Source organism: Callithrix jacchus, chromosome 3 (genome assembly GCF_049354715.1).
Source record: "Callithrix jacchus isolate 240 chromosome 3, calJac240_pri, whole genome shotgun sequence".
NCBI lineage: Eukaryota > Metazoa > Chordata > Mammalia > Primates > Cebidae > Callithrix > Callithrix jacchus.
Window position 1 is genome coordinate 2628040 of NC_133504.1, and position 19786 is coordinate 2647825.

General features: G+C 41.6%; 1 long non-coding RNA gene across 1 annotated transcript; it reads right to left on the bottom strand.

Moving 5' to 3' along the window:
- Window positions 1–1710: 1710 nt before the first annotated feature.
- On the bottom strand, window positions 1711–18937 carry LOC103791710 (uncharacterized). Its single transcript, XR_004740390.3, has 3 exons — window positions 18640–18937; window positions 14942–15078; window positions 1711–13708 (listed from the first exon to the last, which is right to left on the bottom strand). It is a non-coding gene; the product is annotated as an uncharacterized LOC103791710 (long non-coding RNA).
- Between the last annotated feature and the right edge of the window lie 849 nt (window positions 18938–19786).

Below are 19786 nucleotides of genomic sequence, written 5' to 3' on the forward strand. Positions count from 1 at the left end.
CATGATACAAGGGTGCGGACTGGTGTTTGGACCTCTACAGCATATATTCCGAACTAATCCTAACATCCACTCAAACGTACCAGCTGGCATTCCTTCCCAGATGTCATCAATACCAGGCATCAAACTTTCCTGTGCCTGGGACCCACTAAAGTCTAGTACCCTCTATAATCCTGGCAGAGTAACTGCATCCAGAATGCAGGACACACAGTTATGCCTTACCTTCATTACCTCGCCTAAACTTCCCATAGACACAGAAGCCACTGTCCGTACTGGACCTGCATGCTCTGACCTAATGAGTAGTAAATCGAAATCCAAGCATTTGCACTTACACATTGACCTCATAAAATGTGAGCTTATGGAACCCCATCTTGTTTATTGTTTTAAGATTTTATTCATTTTAAATTTTTTCTCTTTAGGGAAAGGGTCTTGCTCCATCGCCCATGTCTAAGTGAAGTAGCATACTCATAACTCACTGATGCCTCAAACTCCTGGGCTCAAGCAGTCCTTCCACCTCAGCCTCCTAAGTAGCTAACATTGTAGGCATGAGCCACCACACTTAGCTAATTGAAAAAAAAATTATAGAGATACGGTCTTGTTATGTTTCCCAGGTGGGTCTCTAATTCCTGGCTTCAAGCAATCCTCCCACCTCAGTCTGGAATTACAGGCATGAGCCACGGTGCTTGGCTTTCCCTTCCTGTTAAATTAGCAAATACGGTCCAACATAGATTTAAACATAAGACCTAACACCATAAAAATTCTAGAAGAAAACCTAGGCAATATCATTCAGGACATAGGCATGGGCAAGGACTTCAGGACTAAAACACCAAAAACAATGGCAACAAAAGCCAAAAGAGACAAATGGGATTTAATCAAACTCCACAGCATCCCCATGGCAAAAGGAACAGTCATTAGAGTGAATTGGCAACCAACAGAATGGGAAAAAATTTTTGCAATCTATGCATCTGACAAAGGGTTAATATACAGAGTCTACAAAGAACTAAAGCAGATTTACAAGAAAAAACCAAACAAACCTATTCAAAAGTGGGTGAAGGATATGAACAGACACTTCAAAAGAAGACATACATGAGGCCAACAAACATATGAAAAAATGCTCATCATCACTGGTCATCAGAGAAATGCAAATCAAAACTACATTGAGAAACCATCTCACGCCAGTTAGAATGGCGATCATTAAAAAATCTGGAGACAACAGATGCTGGAGAGGATGTGGAGAAATAGGAACACTTTTACACTGCTGGTAGGAGTGTAAATTAGTTCAACCATTGTGGAAGACAGTGTGGCGATTCCTCAAGGACCTAAATATAGAAATTCCATTTGGTCCAGCAATCCCATTACTGGGTATATATCCAAAAGACTATAAATTGTTTTATTATAAAGACACATGCACACGTATGTTCACTGAGGCACTGTTTACAATAGCAAAGACCTGGAACCAACCCAAATGCCCATCAGTGACAGACTGGACAAAGAAAATGTGGCACATATACACCATGGAATACTATGCAGCCATCAAACATCAAAAACGATGAGTTCGTGTCCTTTGTAGGCACATGGATGAATCTGAAAACCATCATTCTCAGCAAACTGACACAAGAACAGAAAATGAAATACCGCATGTTCTCACTCCTAGGCGGGTGTCAAACAATGAGAACTCATGGGCACAGGGAGGGTCTGTTGGGGGGTGGGGGGCTAGGGGAGGGACAGCAGGGGGCAGGTAGGTTGGGGAGGGATAACACTGGGAGAAATGCCTGATGTAGGTGACAAGGGATGGAGACAGCAAACCACCATGGCAAGTGTGTACCTACACAACAATCCTGTAAGATCTCCACGCGTACCCCAGAACTTAAAGTACAATTAAAAAAAAATATGGCCCAACATCAATTACAACATGACTTAAAGGATTAAAACTTATTCTCTAAGACCTAATCACTTAGTGAAGGGGTGATTATCCTCACTGCTTCAATGTTTAGCAGTCTAGTTTGGCATCAATCCCTAAGCTTATTGAGATTACTGACACCATCTGTGATGGTTGATTTTATTTGTCTACTTGGGTCGCCCAGGTGTTCAGTTAAACATGATTCCGGATGTGTCTGTGAGGGTGTTTTCTGATGAGATTAACATTTGAGAAGGTAGACTGAACCAAGAACTTGCCTTCCCTAATATGAGTGGGCTTCATCCAATCCACTGAAAACCCAAATAGAACACAAAGGTGGAGGAGGAGAGAATTCAGTCTCTCTGTCTGATTATCTTTGAGCTGAGACATAGATCTTCTCATGGCCTTGAAGTCTGACATGGACTGTAACTGAAGCCATCATCTCTCCTGGTTCCAGGACTTTAGACTTGGACTGGAACTCCACTGCTGGCAGTCCTGGGTCTCTAACTTGCTGACTGCAGATCCTGGAACTTCTCAGCCTCCACAACGACGGTATGAGTCAGGGTTCTCTAGAGAGACAGAACTGATAGGATAGATATATGCATGAAGGGGTAAGGGACTGACACAATCACAAGGTGAAGTTCACAACAGGCCATTTGCAAGCTGAGGAGCCCGGAAGCCAGTCCAAATCCCAGAACCTCAAAAGTAGGGGAGCTGATAATGCAATTTCAGTCTGTGGCCAAAGGCTTGAGAGCCCCTGGCAAATCACTGGTGTAGGTCCAAGAGTACAAAAGCTGAACAACTTGGAGTCTTCTTTTCAAGGGCGGGAAGTATCCAGGATGGGAGAAAGATGGAGGCCAGAACACTCAGCAAGTCTGCTGTTTCCCTGCTTGCTTTTTAGGCTGGCAGCTGATTAGACGGTGCCCACCCAGATTGAGGGTGGGTCTGCCTCTCCCAGTTTACTAACCCAAATGTTAGTCTCTTTTGGCAACACCCTCATAGACACACCCAACAACAATACGTTACATCCTCCAACCCAGTCAAGTTCACACTCAGTATTAACACGTAGTGCAAGGCCCTACCCCTTTGGTTAAATTCCTGAAAATTCTTTGGTAAACTGAGGGCGGATGTATCCCCAACACTTTCAAGAAGTGGTTATTGACCCTCTCAGTATCGACAGTGTTAATACAAGTCCATTATTCTTTATTGATGTATTTTTTGAGACACGGTCTTGCTCTGTCACCCAGTCAGGAACACAGTGGCTCAGTCTTAGCTCACTGCAGCCTTGACCTCCTGAGCTCGAGCAATCCCCTCACCTCAGCCTCCCAAGCAGGTGGAACTGCAGGTGTGTGCTACCACACCCAGCTAATTTTATTTATTGTAGACATGAGGTCTTGCTATGTTGCCCAGGCAGGTCTCAAACTCCTTGGGCCAAGCAATCCTCCTGCCTCAGCTTCCCAAAGTGCTAGGATTACAGGTGTGAGCCACTGGGCCCAGCCCTTTAACTCTTCATTTGGGATGCAGGTGACAACATATTCCTCATTTACAAATGTCACTGAATCTCATTGATGCAGTCACTTGCAAACTAACCCATCTTGAATGAAGCTTCCTCCAACAAGTCTGGAATTTGTCCAAATTTAACAGGAGCTCCTATGACTTCCTCAGAGATCACACTGTGGATGCTTTAGCAGCTCCCTCCATGCTTCCTGAAATATCTGGGCTACATATGGAGACCATAAGTTGTGCACAGACTTCTGATGTAATAAACAAACCTGCCCTCTTTTGGCCCCATGCTGTACACCATCAGCGCAGTGATTGCTGACCACGTGCTGGACTCTCCTGAAAACAGAGGACTCTGCATCCATGTTCATGAGCCTTCCTGCCCATCTCACCATCAGGCCTTGGGAAGCAGCGCCCCGCAGCCTTGGCACAGCTGCGGAGACCTCCGTGCCTCAGGACAGAGTCAAATGTGGGACCCTGCAATTCTCATCTGCAGGAAGCAGTGGCCTCCTTCATCCTCAGGCCATGTTACTGGATGTCACCTTTCTCCCAGACCCCTTGGCATTGACTGAGTGCCCAGAAATGAAGTTCGACCACTTTCTGAATTGATGCCATCCTCAGATGTGACGGAACTCAGTGGGCTGCCGCTGCCTTCCCACTCTTAGCTAGGGTGCTTCTGATGAAGGGTGAGACCCAGGCATCAGCACGGCCAGCCGAACTTCAGGTGGTCGTCTCAGCACTGATGCTGCACCAATGCTTAGCCCCATTTGTACATTTTTACAAACTTTCTGGCCATTACCAAGAATTGACCACCTCCCCTCCCCCTTGAAATAAAGAAACCTCTTGTCTCATGGATACTCAGAATACCAATCAAGGTAACAGATGCCTTTCATTAACTAAGGGCACAGTATGGATCTCACACGGACACTCCTTATTCTCTGCAGAGTTCCAGACACTGCTGATGGTGACCAAGGCACAGATTTCACTTCTCAGAAAACAGTTCTGGGCTTTGAAGAAGGTGTCCAGTAGAGCTTCCACTGCCCTTAGAGGCTGCCAGCAGCTGCTTTTGTTGAGAGAGAGACTGAACTCCTCAAAGAATTCCTATTTAAGTTACAAAGCAGGGAGTGGATGTCCTGCCTGGTCCACCACTGCCACAGGCTTTGATCACTCTAAGTTCGTACCTCTTAGGAACGTGTGCTTTCTACACCAGCGCTACACAGTTCCCTCCGCTGCCTTCATTGGACATCGAGGAGTTCACATCTGGACCACCATTCACTCCGGACTGTCCGGGGGTGGAGGTAGCTCTGTGCAGGAGGTAGCTGCATGTGGATCGGTAATATCAGACTTGCCTGAAAACTCACCAGTGCATGGGAAAGCATAGTGTCACCAGATATTCACGAACATGCTTGTGCTACCAGAAGCCCCCAGCTCCGTTCGCCTCCTGCTGAATGAGTGGGGGCAGTAGCTGCGCGTCTTTCACATTTCACTAATTATAACTGTGGCCTTCCTGATCTCTCATGCCAAGCACTTATTTCAGTTTCCTACCAGTCTTTTCTCAGCCTCTCAGAATATTAGTCATCATGAAAATAAATGTCTCACGTTAAAGCATCAAGGAGTCAATTATATCGTGACACCTAAAATTTCATGCAGCACCCACCAAGGTCCTCAGCCTAATGGCTTTTATCACCTGTCCGACTGCAAAACTCTTCAAATAAGTCAAGCACTTTCCCCCAAGGGAACGGAGGTCACCCCAGTCTTTGATGACTGCCAAGCCTGCCTCCCACACCTGATTGCTCATTCTGTTCCTAAGTGCAGCCCCCACGCAGACCTGCAGAGATGCAGAGTTATCTGCCCTGGCTGAGTGTGAGTGACTAACAAATTACTGTTGGTTTCATCTTCTCAGTGTTTGGGCAAGAACCCTAGGGCAAGACAAACTCCTTCACTAGTGAGGTCAACAGGAGGGGAACAAAACTGGGAACTGCCTTTTAAAAAATTCCTTGTCACCCTCTTAACGACACGTGCACACATTCTCACAGCTCTTTGCTCATTCCGTTTCCTGAGGTCGGCCACTGATATTTGATCCGTCCTTAGCCTCACAGGATGACAGAGGAACTCTAAGTCACATCAACTTCCCTAGCGGTGACACAATTCCTCCTGTGCCATTAAAGTTCTCCCCTTCTTTAATCCGATGCTCAGTAGGTTCTGTTTCACTCGTCTTTGCAGATTCTCAGGAAGATGAGAATCGGTTTTCATTTTGGATGTTGCCATAAAGAGGACTCTATGGTAATTTTTATTTGCAAAATCAACTTTCTCTTATTTTCCCCAAGAAACTGCCAACTCTCAAGTAAGAGACAACTTTCTGGAGTCAGTAAATATAGTTTATCTTCTTTTGAGGGCAAATTTCTTATATTCCCACAAACAATAACATACTCATATATAATTGTGGCATGCCATATTTCTTGGCCACTATGAGGAGAAAATTATTTGTTTTAAATCCAAATTAATTGTGAAACTTTGGGTAGCTACAGAAAAAAAAAATCTTTGCGTATACATTTATAGACCTCTTATTAGGATTAAATGAGGTTATGAGTAGCTAATATTTATTGTACACTTAGCATATGCAGAAGCTTCCTGTGTATTATTTTATTCCATACTTAAAACAATATTTGGCTGGGCGCGGTGGCTCACGCCTGTAATCCCAGTATTTTGGGAGGCCGAGGCGGGTGGATCATGAGGTCAAGAGATGGAGATCATCCTGGTGAACATGATGAAACCCCGTCTCTACTAAAAATACAAAAAATTAGCTGGGCATGGTGGCGCATGCCTGTAATCCCAGCTACTCAGGAAGCTGAGGCAGGAGAATTGCTTGAACCCAATAGGCGGAGTTTGCGGTGAGCCGAGATCGTGCCATTGCACTCCAGCCTGGGTAACAAGAGTGAAACTCCGTCTCAAGAAAAAAAAATGCTCTAACACAGAGCCTATATAGTTAAATGCTCTAACACAGTTCCCATGATGCTGGTGACGAGTAGATGTATGATGTAGGACAGTGACACATACGATGTGGGACGGTGCTTCCCCTGAACATGCTCAAGATTCGATCTCCTTAAAATGCAGAACCATAGACCACATTTTGACTAGCTTGGATAAGGGGTCAGAGCATTGAAATGAATGTGTAGGTAACTGCTAAGATTCTACTGCTCCTCTGGGCGCTGGCTCACCATGTTAACATAGTGTAGGACCTCTACCTTTTGCTGGAAAATAAATGCACACATATAGGATGTGCCTGTGCATATGGAGTATCTGCTGTTTTCTGGATGCTGTGCTGGACACCAGAGATAAGGAGTCAAATAATCCATGGTCTTTGTCGGAGAGGAGCTTGCTACACAGTGGCTTCTGACTGCAGTGTATATCTCCTCTTCTGACCTGGGAGGGTGAGCTCCACCTCAGTGTTGGAACTGAACACTGCCCAGTGGGTTTGATGGGGGAGACTGTAGCTAGCTGTGCTCCCACACAGCTGTGAACACAGCATGTCTGAAGATGCATTTACCCCCTTGTCAAAAGGCATCCTCTGGTGACATACACACTCCCCATGATTATAAATTCTTCCTCCTTCCACCCAAGTGCCCCTAAGTTTTGCAAAGATAAAAACATAAGCCATATTCTTGACATTAATTGTATATTAATAATGAAATTTTCTTACTTTTCACAAATTAAAATTTTTCTCTGTATAGAATATACTGATTAAACGAGGAGTGAATGCATGTCTATTACAAACTTTATGGTCTACTTTGCTATTTTTAAATTTCGAACGCTCTTATAAAATGTGTGTTCTGGACTCATGTCCGCTTCCATTTCTTCCCTCTGGCTTCTATTAGTTTAGGCTATGAGCAGAGATGAACAAGGTGGCTTCGGTAATGGATCAAGGCTATGAGAATTGTGTGAAGAAGGATGGTAACTCTGTAAATATCAGAATGAATCCAAACTTACAGATTCAAAACCGGATTATAAAACCGCTCAAAATGAACTAAAAGCAAGGCTATGCAGTCTTTTAGACTTTGGAGGTCGACATGGGTAGACTGCTTTAGCTCAAGAGTTTGAGACTAGCGTGGGCAACATGGAAACAAATCGTCTCCATAAAACAGTTTTTAAAAATTATCCAAGCATGTGGCACATGCCTGTGGTCCCAGTTCCTCAGGAGGCTGAGGTGGGAGAATCACTTGAGCCCAGAAGTTTGAAGCTGCAGTGAGCCTAGATCACACCACACTGCATTCCAGCCTAGGACAGAGTGACACCCTATCCCAAAAATAGAAACAAAAACAAAAAAACCAAAATCACAGCTCCAAATAAAGGTGGTTACACACAGCTCAAGTTGTTCCTGTCTGGTTTACAAACAGATGGAAAAGAACTATTTTCCTGTCCGCAGAAGCACCATAATGCTGAGAGCAAAGCCAATTGTTCTAGCAGGTTCTGAAAAAAAATCTTTCAGATCATGGGGTTCAATGCCAATATCAAATCGTAAATATAAGGATCAAATCTGAAAGTGAATCCAGTTTCAGAGACCTCAGAAGCCACTGTGGAAGAACCTCCTTTCAGATAGAGACAAGGGATTGCGTGACTTTTTATCTCTCGTGTCCACCGAAGTGTTCAGAACATGACAGATACTCCATGTGCGTAGTCACATTCTGTGTATGTGCATTTATTTTCCAGCAGGACTAGAGGGCCTAAGCTTTGTTTCTATGGTGACCCAGGGCCCAAATGAGCAGTAGAATCTTAGCGCAGTCGCCTACACGCCCATTTTAATTCTGTCCTTATCCAAGCTGGTCAAAGTGTGGTCTGTATTTTAAGGAGATCCCCAGGTGAATCTTGTGCATGTCGAAAGAGGAGAGCACGGCCCTCAAAATACAGAGCAGGTGAACCAATTTAATTCTTAATTTATAGAGGTGGGCTGGCTGTTGATTTATCTCGCTGATGGGAAGATTCAGATCAACATAATCACCCCCTTGAGGATATTGGATTAAAAAAAAGGTTTAGATATTAGATGTGGTTCACAACTGCATGCCACTCTTTTTACTACAGTATTGAGAAGCACATTTCCCATAGATTTAGATGAAAATTTCTATCTCATGATCCTTCTGTATTTTTTTTTTTTTTTTTTTTTTTTTTTTGAGACAGAGTTCAGCTCTTGTTACCCAGGCTGGAGTGCAATGGCGCGATCTCAGCTCACCGCAACCTCCGCCTCCTGGGTTCAGGCAATTCTCCTGCCTCAGCCTCCTGAGTAGTTGGGATTACAGGAATGCGCCACCATGCCCAGCTAATTTTTTGTATTTTTAGTAGAGACGGGGTTTCACCTTGTTGACCAGGATGGTCGCGATCTCTTGACTTCGAGATCCACCCGCCTCAGTCTCCCAAAGTGCTGGGATTATAGGCGTGAGCCTCCGCGCCCAGCCCCCTTCTGTATTTTCAAAATTGGATACTGAATAAAGAGTGGCCACACTGAATCTGTTAAAGGGATCTCACTCAAACCACAGTCACACTTTCTAGTAGACCCCATAAAAATCATTGTTTTAAAGAAGGCTGATTTATTTATCCACCTCTTGAAACATTTTGGTAATTATAACAATGCAAGAGTGTGTGTGTGTGTGTGTGTGTGTGTGTGTGTGTGTTAGCAATGTAGAAATCCTGACTTGTGTGCGCCCATCAGGTACAGAAGATAAATATTATCGTAGAGAAAATTTTCATTGTGGAAAAGTGCATACTGTTTGAATATTCATTTTATGCTTCTTGCAGATATTATACCCAGATAATATCTGGGTGTGATAATGTTGATTCCAAGGCATCAAAAATAGAGAACACATTTTATATTTCTAGCTGAAAATAATAACCTTTGGGGAAATGTGATAGAAATATTATTGACCATCACAACTCACTAAAAGCATAAAATTTGCAAATGCTTTAAACTACATGTTCTTCATATGAATCTGTATAGAAATATATACACATTTGATAAATGCTATTTAAAGTCTAAGTGCATTGGTAAATCATTCAGACATTCGTAGGTTGAAGGGATTATCTTTATCTGCTTTTACACTGAGAATTAGATTTCTATTCTTTATAAAGCAGGTGATAAAGATTTTGCATGGAGTGAAAGTGTTCGGTCCTTATTAATCATAATGGCAGCTGTGCTGCAGAAGAGAAATCCTGTCAGTGTGAAGTTTTCAGTTTTACATCATAATCAGAGGTGTGTCAATCTCTACTGAAGGCAGAATTAAAAACCCCTTCAAAATTTTTTACAATAATAGATGAAAAACATCTCAAAGTCACCTTTAACATTTGAATAGACAATTCCACATAACGGGAAAGAGACCAAGAACATCTTAAAGAAATACTTCACTATGGAACGGATGTTTTAATTGTGATTTCATTAACCTCAGTAAGAATCTCATTAGTTTACTCTGGCAAATATTTTCCAGTAAAATGAAAAAGACTTGTTTTTTAAAAAAATGATAAACAATTTACAGGGTTTAATCTAATGTTTTGATTTCCAAAGTGTTACTTGTGCCCTTGTGGGGACACATGTGTATTGATCTGCATTTTCTTGGCTCGTCCAAATGCCAATAGAACATTTCACTATCCAGGCTCTGTAAAAACTGAATTAATTTCCAAAAAGTGAGGATTGTATGTATGCTGTTGGGTATGTGGGGTGTATGTGTGCGATGTCTGTGAAGAGTGTGAGTGTGTGTGATATGTGTTTGGTGTGCTGTATGTACTGTGTGGTGTGTTTGTGTGTATTTTGTGGTGTCTGTGTGTGTGTACGTGTATGTGTGTATATGTGTGGTGCTGTATGTGTGTGGTAGGTTCATGTGTGTGCGGTGTGTGTATGTGCAGTGCCTGTGTGTGAGCATGTACACATGGTGTGGCTTGTGCAGTGTGTGTGTATGAGTGACCACTTCTCTTAGCATGCAGACATCAGTCTTCCAGAACAGCTTTCTCCATGTGTCTGGAACCATGAGAAACGAGTTTCTGCAATAATTGTTTCACAACTTTTCCAGAGAGGGACCAGATCTCTGTCGTAAGTGTGCGTCTGTGACATTACAGGAGGGGATGTGATATCCCCGCTTGCCTCACACCCTCTGTGGGTCTGGGCGGGGCTCAGGGGTTGGAGCCTGCCTTGGCTCAGCAGAGGGAGGGCTGTGTCACCACAGGGCACCAGCAGAGGACGGGTGTGCTGGAAGACCAGGTGATCATAATGGCAGTAACAACAGCAACAATCATGGTGTTTTATGCATTGCATGTGTTATAAGGATTTTAACTTTTATGTAACATAACTGCAAAAACGTCCCCAGTTCTTTGTCTCTGCCATTCACATACTGTTGAAATGCATGAAAACTTCACATTTTAGGTAGTTTTGTTTGTTACTCCAATTTTTACATGGTTTCTCTTTGAAATTAAGATTTTTAAAGACATTATTTCCCAAGTCAGAAAACACACACACAGATCTAATTTTCTTTTCTTTTTTAATTTTTTTAATTTAACACTAGAATTAACTTCTATGTATAGGGTGGGATCATGATGTAACTCTGTCATTTCATGTTCTCAAATCATTAACCAGTATTTTAATACCATCAATGGGATAATGACTCTTGATTTGTAGATTTGCAGTGTTACCCTGTTACTACATAAAATTACACAAAATCTCTGGGATTTTAATTCCCTTTCGTTTACATGTGTATTTTTGTGCCGTATCAAATGTTTAATTTTGAAAAGTTATAGTGATGTTAAATACCCCACAGGTTAATTTTATAATATTGGCTCTCAGTGTGTGTTCGTTCATCAGACTGAATTTAAAATCACATTTTCTTGTTCCAAAATATCCTTCATAAAATTTTTATTGAATGTAAGCATATTTTAAAATAATTTTCAGCAAATTAAAGAGTTAATATTATTGAGTCTTCTCATCCAGAAGGTGAAATGCAAATTTCTCAAATCTTCTTTAATGTCATTTAGTCACAATTAATATGTTAAATCAATATAAGTCCACATAAATAAATACAATTAATAATTACATAAATTAATGTGTTTGGCTCCACTTTTCTGTCTTCTGCCTTCTATGACTGATGTTTTATTTCATTTATGCTTGTTATTTTCTACATTTTGTTTTATTATGTCTTTGCTCTGTCTTGTGATTTGGAAACTATATGGCACATTGTAGCTTTTTTTTTAATATTTTGTTTTTTAGCTTTCATTAATAAACTTTATTTTTTAGAGAAGTTCACAACTAAATGGAGCAGAGAGTCCAGGGTTCTCATATGCCCCTTTCTGCACACACGGCCTCCCCTCTACAGTTTCCTGCCTCACAGGAGCACACCTGTTACTACCAGGAACCTCCCCGAACCATCATTATCACTCAAAGCTTACCGTGTACACTCAGGTTCACCCTTCGTGCTGTACATTCTGAGACTTGACAAAAGCATAATGGCAATGGGATATTATTCACTGCTAACAAGAGATGAACTATCAAGCCACAAAAACGTGGAGAAAACTTAAATGCATATTGCTAAGAGAAGCCAATCTGAAAAGACTACCTCCTGTTTGATTCCAATTATATAACGTTCTGGAAATGGTGAGACTATGGGAACAGCAGAAAGATCAATGGTTGCCATGGACCAAGAACCAAGGGGAAGGAGGAGGTGGATACACAGAGCACAGAGGGTTTTTAAGGCAGTGGAACTATTCTTTATTATGCTATAATGGTAGATATATACATTTGTGAAAGTCTATTTTAACTTTTAAATTATATTTTTGTTTTAAAAACTATAGACAACCTGGGAGCTGTGACTCATGCCTAAAATCTCAGCACTTTGGGAGGCCAAGGAGGGAGAATTGCTTGAGCCCTGAAGTTCAAGACCAGCCTGGGCAACATAGTGAAACCTCATCTCTACAAAAAATTAAAATTTAGACAAGTATAGTGCCACATGCCTGTAGTCCCAGCTACTCAGGAGGCTGTAGTGAGAGGATCACTTGACCCCAGGAGTTCAAGACCACCGTGAGCTGTGATCGTGCCACTGCACTCTAGCCTTGGAGACAGAGCAAGATCTCATCTCAAAACATAAAACAACAAAAAACACTATAAACTCACTTCAGAGGTATTGGGGATTTGGTTCAAGACCACTGCAATAAGACAAATGTTGCAATGAAGTTAGTCATGCAAATTATTTGGTTTCCGAGTGCATATAAAAGTTATGTTTAAACGATACTGCAGTCTAACGAGTATGTTAATAATCTTATGTCTAAAAACAGTATGTGTGTACCTTAATTAAAAATACTACTTTATTGCTTAAAATACTAACAAATATCTGAGCCTTGAACAAGCCATAATCTTTTTCTTGGTGAGGATCTTGCATCTATATTGATGGCTGCTGCTGAAGATTGGGGTGCCTGTGGCAATTTCTTAAAATAAGACAATGAAGTGTGTTGCATTGATACACTGTTCCTTCCACACAACATTTCCCTGTAGCATGTGATACTGTTTGACAGCATTTTAGCCATAGTAGAACTTCCTTCAAAATTGGAGTAAACCTTCTCAAACCCTGTTGCTGCTTTACCAACTAGGTTTATGGAATATTTTAACCCTTTGTTGTCGTTTCAACAATGTTCATGACATCTCAACCTGGAGTAGTTTCTCTCTCAAGAAAATATTTTCTTTTCTCATCCATAAGAAGCAACTCCCCCTTTGTTCAAGTTTTATCATGATTTCACATCAATTTCATCCCACCTTAAGGCTCTAATTCTACTTCTAGTTGTCTTGCTATTTCTACCACATCTGCAGGGACTCCTTCCACTGACATCCTGAACCCTCAAAGTCATCCATGAGGCTTGGAATCAACTTCTTCCAAACGCCTGTCACTGTTGATATTTCAACCTCCCCCCATGAATTACAAATGTCCTTAATGGCATCTAGAATGGTGAATCCTTTCCAAAAGGTTTTCAATTCACTTTGTCCATCAAAGAAATCACTATCTAGGACAGCTATACATTTACCAAATGCATTTCTCATTTAATAGTAAGACTTGAGAGTCAAACTGCTCCTGGATCCCTGGGCTGGAGAGTGGATACTGTATTAGCAGACATGAAAACATTACTTTCCCTAAACATCTCCATCCAAGTTCCCGAGTGACCAGGTGAATTGTCGATGAGTAGCAATATTTTTAAAACAATCATACTTCTTCTTAGCAGTAGGTCTCAACAGTGGGCTTAAACTGTCAGTAAATCGCGCTGTTACAGATGTGCTGTCGTCCAGGCTGTGGTCTTCCATTTCTAGAGCATGGAAAGTAAATTTAGTGTAATTCTTAAGGGCCCCAGGATTTTTAGAGTGGTGAATGAGCACTGGCTGTGACTTGAAGTCACCTGCCAGACGGTCCCTGAGTCAGCCTGTCCTTTGAAGTTCTAAAGCCGGCCGTTGACTTCTCCCTAGCAATGAAAATTCTACATGGCATGTTTTTCCAATAGAAGGTTGTCTCACCTATACTGAAATTCTGTCGTTCAGTGTAGCCACGTGCACCAGTGGCCTTACCAAGGATCTCCTAGATAACCCGCTGCAGCTTCTCCATCAGCACTTACTGCTTTACCTTGCACCTGTAGGTTACAAAGGTGGCTTCTTTCCTTAAATCTCATGAACCCATCTGCTGGTTTTCAAGTTTCTTCTACAGCGTCCTCGCCTCAGCCTTCGTGGAACTGTTGAGAGTTAGGGCCTTGCTCTGGATTAGGCTCTGGTTATGGGAATGTTGTGGTTGGTCTGATTTTCCAGCCAGACCACGCAAACTTTCTCCATATCAGCAGTAAGCCTGTTCTGCTTTCTCATCATTTGTGTGCTCACTGGAACAGCAGTTTCTGTTTCCTTTCAGGACTTCTCCTTTACATTTACAACTTGACTGCTTGGTGCAGGGCGCCTACCTTTTGGCCTGTTTTGGCTTTTGACATGTCACCCCCACTAAGCTTAATCATTTCTAGCCCTAGATTTAAAGTGGAGACATGCAATTATTTCTTTTATTTAAATACATAAAGACTACTGTGATTATTAATTGGCTCAATTTAATATGACTGTGTCTCAGAGAACAGGCAGATGCAGAGAGAGAGAAAAAAAACTTAATATGACTGTGTCTCAGAGAACAGGGAGGTGCAGAGAGAGAGAGAGAGAGAGAGAGAGAGAGAGAGTGGGGAGCAACTGGCCAGTGGGACAGGTAGAACCTACAGAAGCTCCATATGAAGTCTGCCATCCTATATGGGCAGGGATCATGGCACCCAAAACATTTACAATAGTAGCATCAAAGATCACTGATTGCAGATCACCGTAACATAGATAATCATAATGAACCATTTGAAATATTATGAGAACCACCAACTGTGACACAGAAACAGAAAGTGCTTTTGCAAATTGTTGGCAATAGACTTGCCCAGTGCATGGTGAGGGTGGTCACAAACCTTCAACTGGAAAAAAAAGCCATTATCTGCAAAGCGCAAGAAAGTGAAACTCAATAAAATGATGCGCACCTGTACTTAAAACTGTCCTGGTGTGAACGTAGGGAGTGAGCTCTTAATAGGTTTGCTGGATTTGGCTATTGTGTGGTTTCATTCAGCAGTCCCAAGATGCACTCAGTAACTAGCCTCCTGGCAGACTAATTTTTTCTCTAAAAAATTAAGAGAAATTTTTTGAATATTGCTGCTTGTTTCATAAATTCCAAATATTCAATCGTCCTTTAAAAATCATATACTCTAAAGACTGATTTATTTTCTAAATTAACTTTATCTCTCTTCACCACAGCAACTCCACAAACCCCACAACAACCATCCCAGAGTATGCAAAGGAGCACTGTTTTAGTACAATCCCATCATGCACTCCTCTGTTCATTTATCATTTTAGTACAATCCCATCATGCACTCCTCTGTTCATTTACTGTTTTAGTACAATCCCATCATGCACTCCTCTGTTAGTACAATCCCATCATATACTCCTCTGTTCATTTACTGTTTTAGTACAATCACATCATGCACTCCTCTGTTCATTTACCATTTTAGTACAATCCCATCATGCACTCCTCCATTAGTACAATCCCATCATGCACTCCTCTGTCAGTACAATCCCATCATACACTCCTCTGTTCATTTACCATGTTAGTACAATCCCATCATGCACTCCTCTGTTAGTACAATCCCATCATGCACTCCTCTGTTAGTACAGTCTCATCACCCACTCCTCTGTTCATTTACCATTTTAGTACAATCCCATCATGTACTCCTCTGTTAGTACAATCCCATCATGCACTCCTCTGTTCATTTACCATTTCGTACAATCCCATCATCCACTCCTCTGTCATTTACCATTTTAGTACAATCCCATCATGCACCCCTCTGTTCATTTACCGTTTTAGTACAATCCCATCATGCACTCTTCTGTTCATTTACCATTTTAGTACAATCCCATCATCCACTCCTCTGTTCATTTACCATTTTTGTACAATCCCATCATCCACTCCTCTATACATTTATCCAGTAGTTTGGCAGCCACAGACTTTGTACTGAGTGTCAAGGTAAAAATTCAACTTAGGGTGTTACTACTTGGGACTTTAGGTTAGGTCAGAGATCCCTCATGACAACTGACCCCAAAATATAATTCAAGTTTCAATTAGAAGGCTCTCTACCCTTTAAATGTTCAGATATATAGAAATCATAATTCAAACCTCAATTTTTCTCCTTCTACTTTATCCTGCAGCCACAGAAACCAAGTGTTTCCACCACAAGAGTGGCATGGCTGCAAAATTCTTCTCCCTTGGTGGCTTCTATATCAAGCATACCATAATCTTTTTTTTGGAAGATTTAGGGGTGCTGTGGAAGTATGTCCGGGACAACCTGTTGAAATTCCTCCTGCTCCTACCTTCATCTGGGAACCTGGCCCCACCTTCTCCTACCCTTCGCAGCACCTCAGGCTCCTTACATGGCCCCTGCCTCCCAGCACAGCCTGAAAGAAGAGTGGTTCATTGCACCTCCTCCAGCTGCTGCTTTTAAGAGGGAGCAGCCCTAGCAGTTTTGACTGTTTTCCAAAGTCCTTAAAATAAGTACAGCAAAATCTTGGATTAACGCTTTCCAATTTACTTAAAGGCACTCAACTTTTAAACAAAAAAATGTATAGTTCTTTTTGTTATGGAACCAATATTCCAGTATCAATGTATATCATGGTCACAAAATCTACCACCAAGACATTTCTGATTTGGAAGCGAAGGTACTAAAACTTTTACTATTAGCAACTACGCATATTGTTTCAGCCCTGAAATCAAGGTCGAAGAGCTAATAATTTTCATTCTTGGTGCAGAAATCTGTTTGTTTCCTGTTGAATTATGTCAGTTAAGGCATGCAAGCATTCATTTTATTCCCTTGCAAAGCACTGGTTTCCTGCATTAATTTTTTGTTGTTTTTTTTTTTAAAGCTTTTGCTTAATTACATATTAAAATAATAGTTGATTTAACAAGTAGTTGTCTATACATCTGATATAAGATATATCTGATACAAGATTTTAAAATATATTTGTTGGGCGCAATGGCTCACGCCTGTAATCCCAGCACTTTTGGAGGCTGAGGTGGGTGGATCACCTGAGTTCAGGAGTTTGAGACCAACCCGGCCAATCTGGTAAAACCCCGTCTCTACTAAAAACACAAACATTAGCTGGGTGTGGTGGCAGGTGCCTGTAATCCCAGCTACTTGGGGGGCTGAGGCAGGAGAATCACTTGAATCCAGGAGTTGGAGGTTGCAGTGAGCCAAGATGAAGCCACTGCATTCCAGCCTGGGTGATGAAGTGAGACTCAGTCTCAAATATATATATACTGTAAAAGTCAAAATAAAATATATTTAGGAATTCATTTTGTTGAAAAATCATTTTCAATCAAATGTCATGGGGATACTCCGCAATGCAACCTTCAGCCCATTTCTAAAACAGATTTATATATTGTCAGCAGTTGTTGGGAGACAGGAGCTATGATTGCACTCTAAAATTTATTTTACTACAAACATAAACCCTAGAAAACTTTCATAACATATTTTTCCCAGTTGGTTTCAGTGTGAATTGTGCATTTTGAAAGTACCACGACTGGTTTAAAATCCATAGAAGAGTGAGAAGAAAGATTTACATTTCCCAAATGTCGCTCATTACCTAGATCCCCTATGTTGGTAAACAGATTGTGCCATTTAGGAAAATGAATTTTGTCTAAATCATCTTCTCGTGGTTGTTAAATCAGCACTGTATTTTGCCTTTCATGGCGATATTCAGCCCAGTTACTGCCTAACCCTTGTCAGGTGCCATTCCAGATGCGGCAATACAGCAACAACACAGCAGAGTCCAGTCTTCGTGGAGTTTACTTTCTAATGAAGGAGGCAGATGACAGAGACAAAATCCAGTAAAATCATGGTGTATTAGATGCTGTTAGGTGTAAGAAGAAAAATGAAACAAGCAAAGAGACAGGGAGTGCCTCGCTGAGCTGTGGGGTGGAGAGTCTCGCTGTTTTATGTAGAGCTGCTGAGGAACGTTTCCCAGACGTGGTGGTACTAAGAATAAGGTCAGTAAGGAAAGAAGCTTTGTAGCTATCTGGGGAAAGAACATTCCAAAAAGGCCCTGGGGCAGGCTCCCGCTTGCCATTTCTAGGACCAGTAAGGGTGTTAATGTGGCTGGAGCATAGAGAGCAGGTGCCAGAGAAAAAGACCCAGAGATTAGAGCCAGGGGAAGTGCATGGTGTAGTGAAGAAGGCCTCAGGGCGCATGCTGAGGACATTAGCCTCTGAGGTGATAGGAGAAGCCTATGAGAAGATTCTGTGCTCACCAGGAATGTCTCTCCTACCATTGAAAATAATCACCCTGGTTATTGTGCAGGGCCCAGAAGCTGACCTGGGGAAAGCAGAATGGATATTGCAATAAGCCAAGATGAAATGATGTTAATGGAGGCCAGGGTTATAGTGCTGACAGTGAGAAAATGGTCAGGCTCCAGAAACATGGAAGCAGAGCTCCTAGAGCCAGCTGAGTAATTGGATGTGGCTGTGGAGAAATAAACAATGTAGCTCACTTTTAGCTCAGGTTTGCAACTGAAAGAATGAGGCTACTATTAAAGGTAATGGCAGAAACACGACAATTACTTTTGCACTAACCTAATACTAACACATATAAAGGAGGGTGAAGGAAGAACAATTCTGAGGATGTAAACAACTCACCAGTTTCAGATGAGCAAGAGTTGATACACTTGTTAGATTCCAGATGGAGCTGTACAGACACATCAGGAGTCCAGGTCTGGGCCACAGATAACATTTTTGGAATCATTGATTTGCAGTTATTTAAAATCACAACTTTAATTTATTTGGACTCTAGAATAAATATAGATAGAGATTTTGAGGATTAACCTTTAGAGAACTTTGGCAGATAGAGGTGGATAAACCAAATAAGAATATGAGGAGGTACCACCAGTTAGGTAGATTAAGGGCAGGTGTACCGTTTTTAAGTGAGATTTTAAGATTTCAAAGTAAAAGAACATAAGTTAATATAAACTATCAGCTCAGACAAAATTATAGTCAAATTGTCTTTATGTAATGCTAACACATTATATTTTTTTGTAAGATAATTTAAAAATAATCAATATGGCTTCAGATTTTTAAAAAAGCACAGCTAGAAGAAAAGTATATTCAAGGTCAAGTTATGTCATTTCTTCTAAGTACACCATGCTGTAGAAGGGAGTTAACATGTGTAGGCCACAGTTTGATTCAAATGTAAATAAGAGCATTGTCTGTCAGACACTGCACAACTTGTCACACCTGGAATCCAGTGCACCGTCACCCACCATCATATTCTGTTTCACACTGATTTTAGTATACTTTCCTTTTAGCACAGAAGCCTCTAACAACCCAACTTCACAAAGACACAACGTCATTAAAAGACATGGGGCATGATCTAGTTGAAAGTGAATGACTACAATCTCATCTTGAGGTCCTTCAAAGACATTGAAGGTCATCATTTTTATCAAGTTGTAAAATTGCAAACTCTTGAGTCCCTGCCACCATCGTCTTTTCTGGGGAATACAACAATCTCATTCTCATGAGGTTTTTTTTTTGGTTTTAATCTTGTTCTCCAACTCTTGTTTCACACTGCAGCCAGAATAATCTTTAAGAAGTCAGAAATTGGCCAGGTGCAGTGGCTCAAGCCTGTAATCCCTGCACTTTGGGAGGCCAAGGCGGGTGGATCACGAGGTCAAGAGATGGAGACCATCCTGGTCAACATGGTGAACCCCCGTCTCTACTAACAATACAAAAAATTAGCTGGGTGTGGTGGCGCGTGCCTGTAATCCCAGCTACTCAGGAGGCTGAGGCA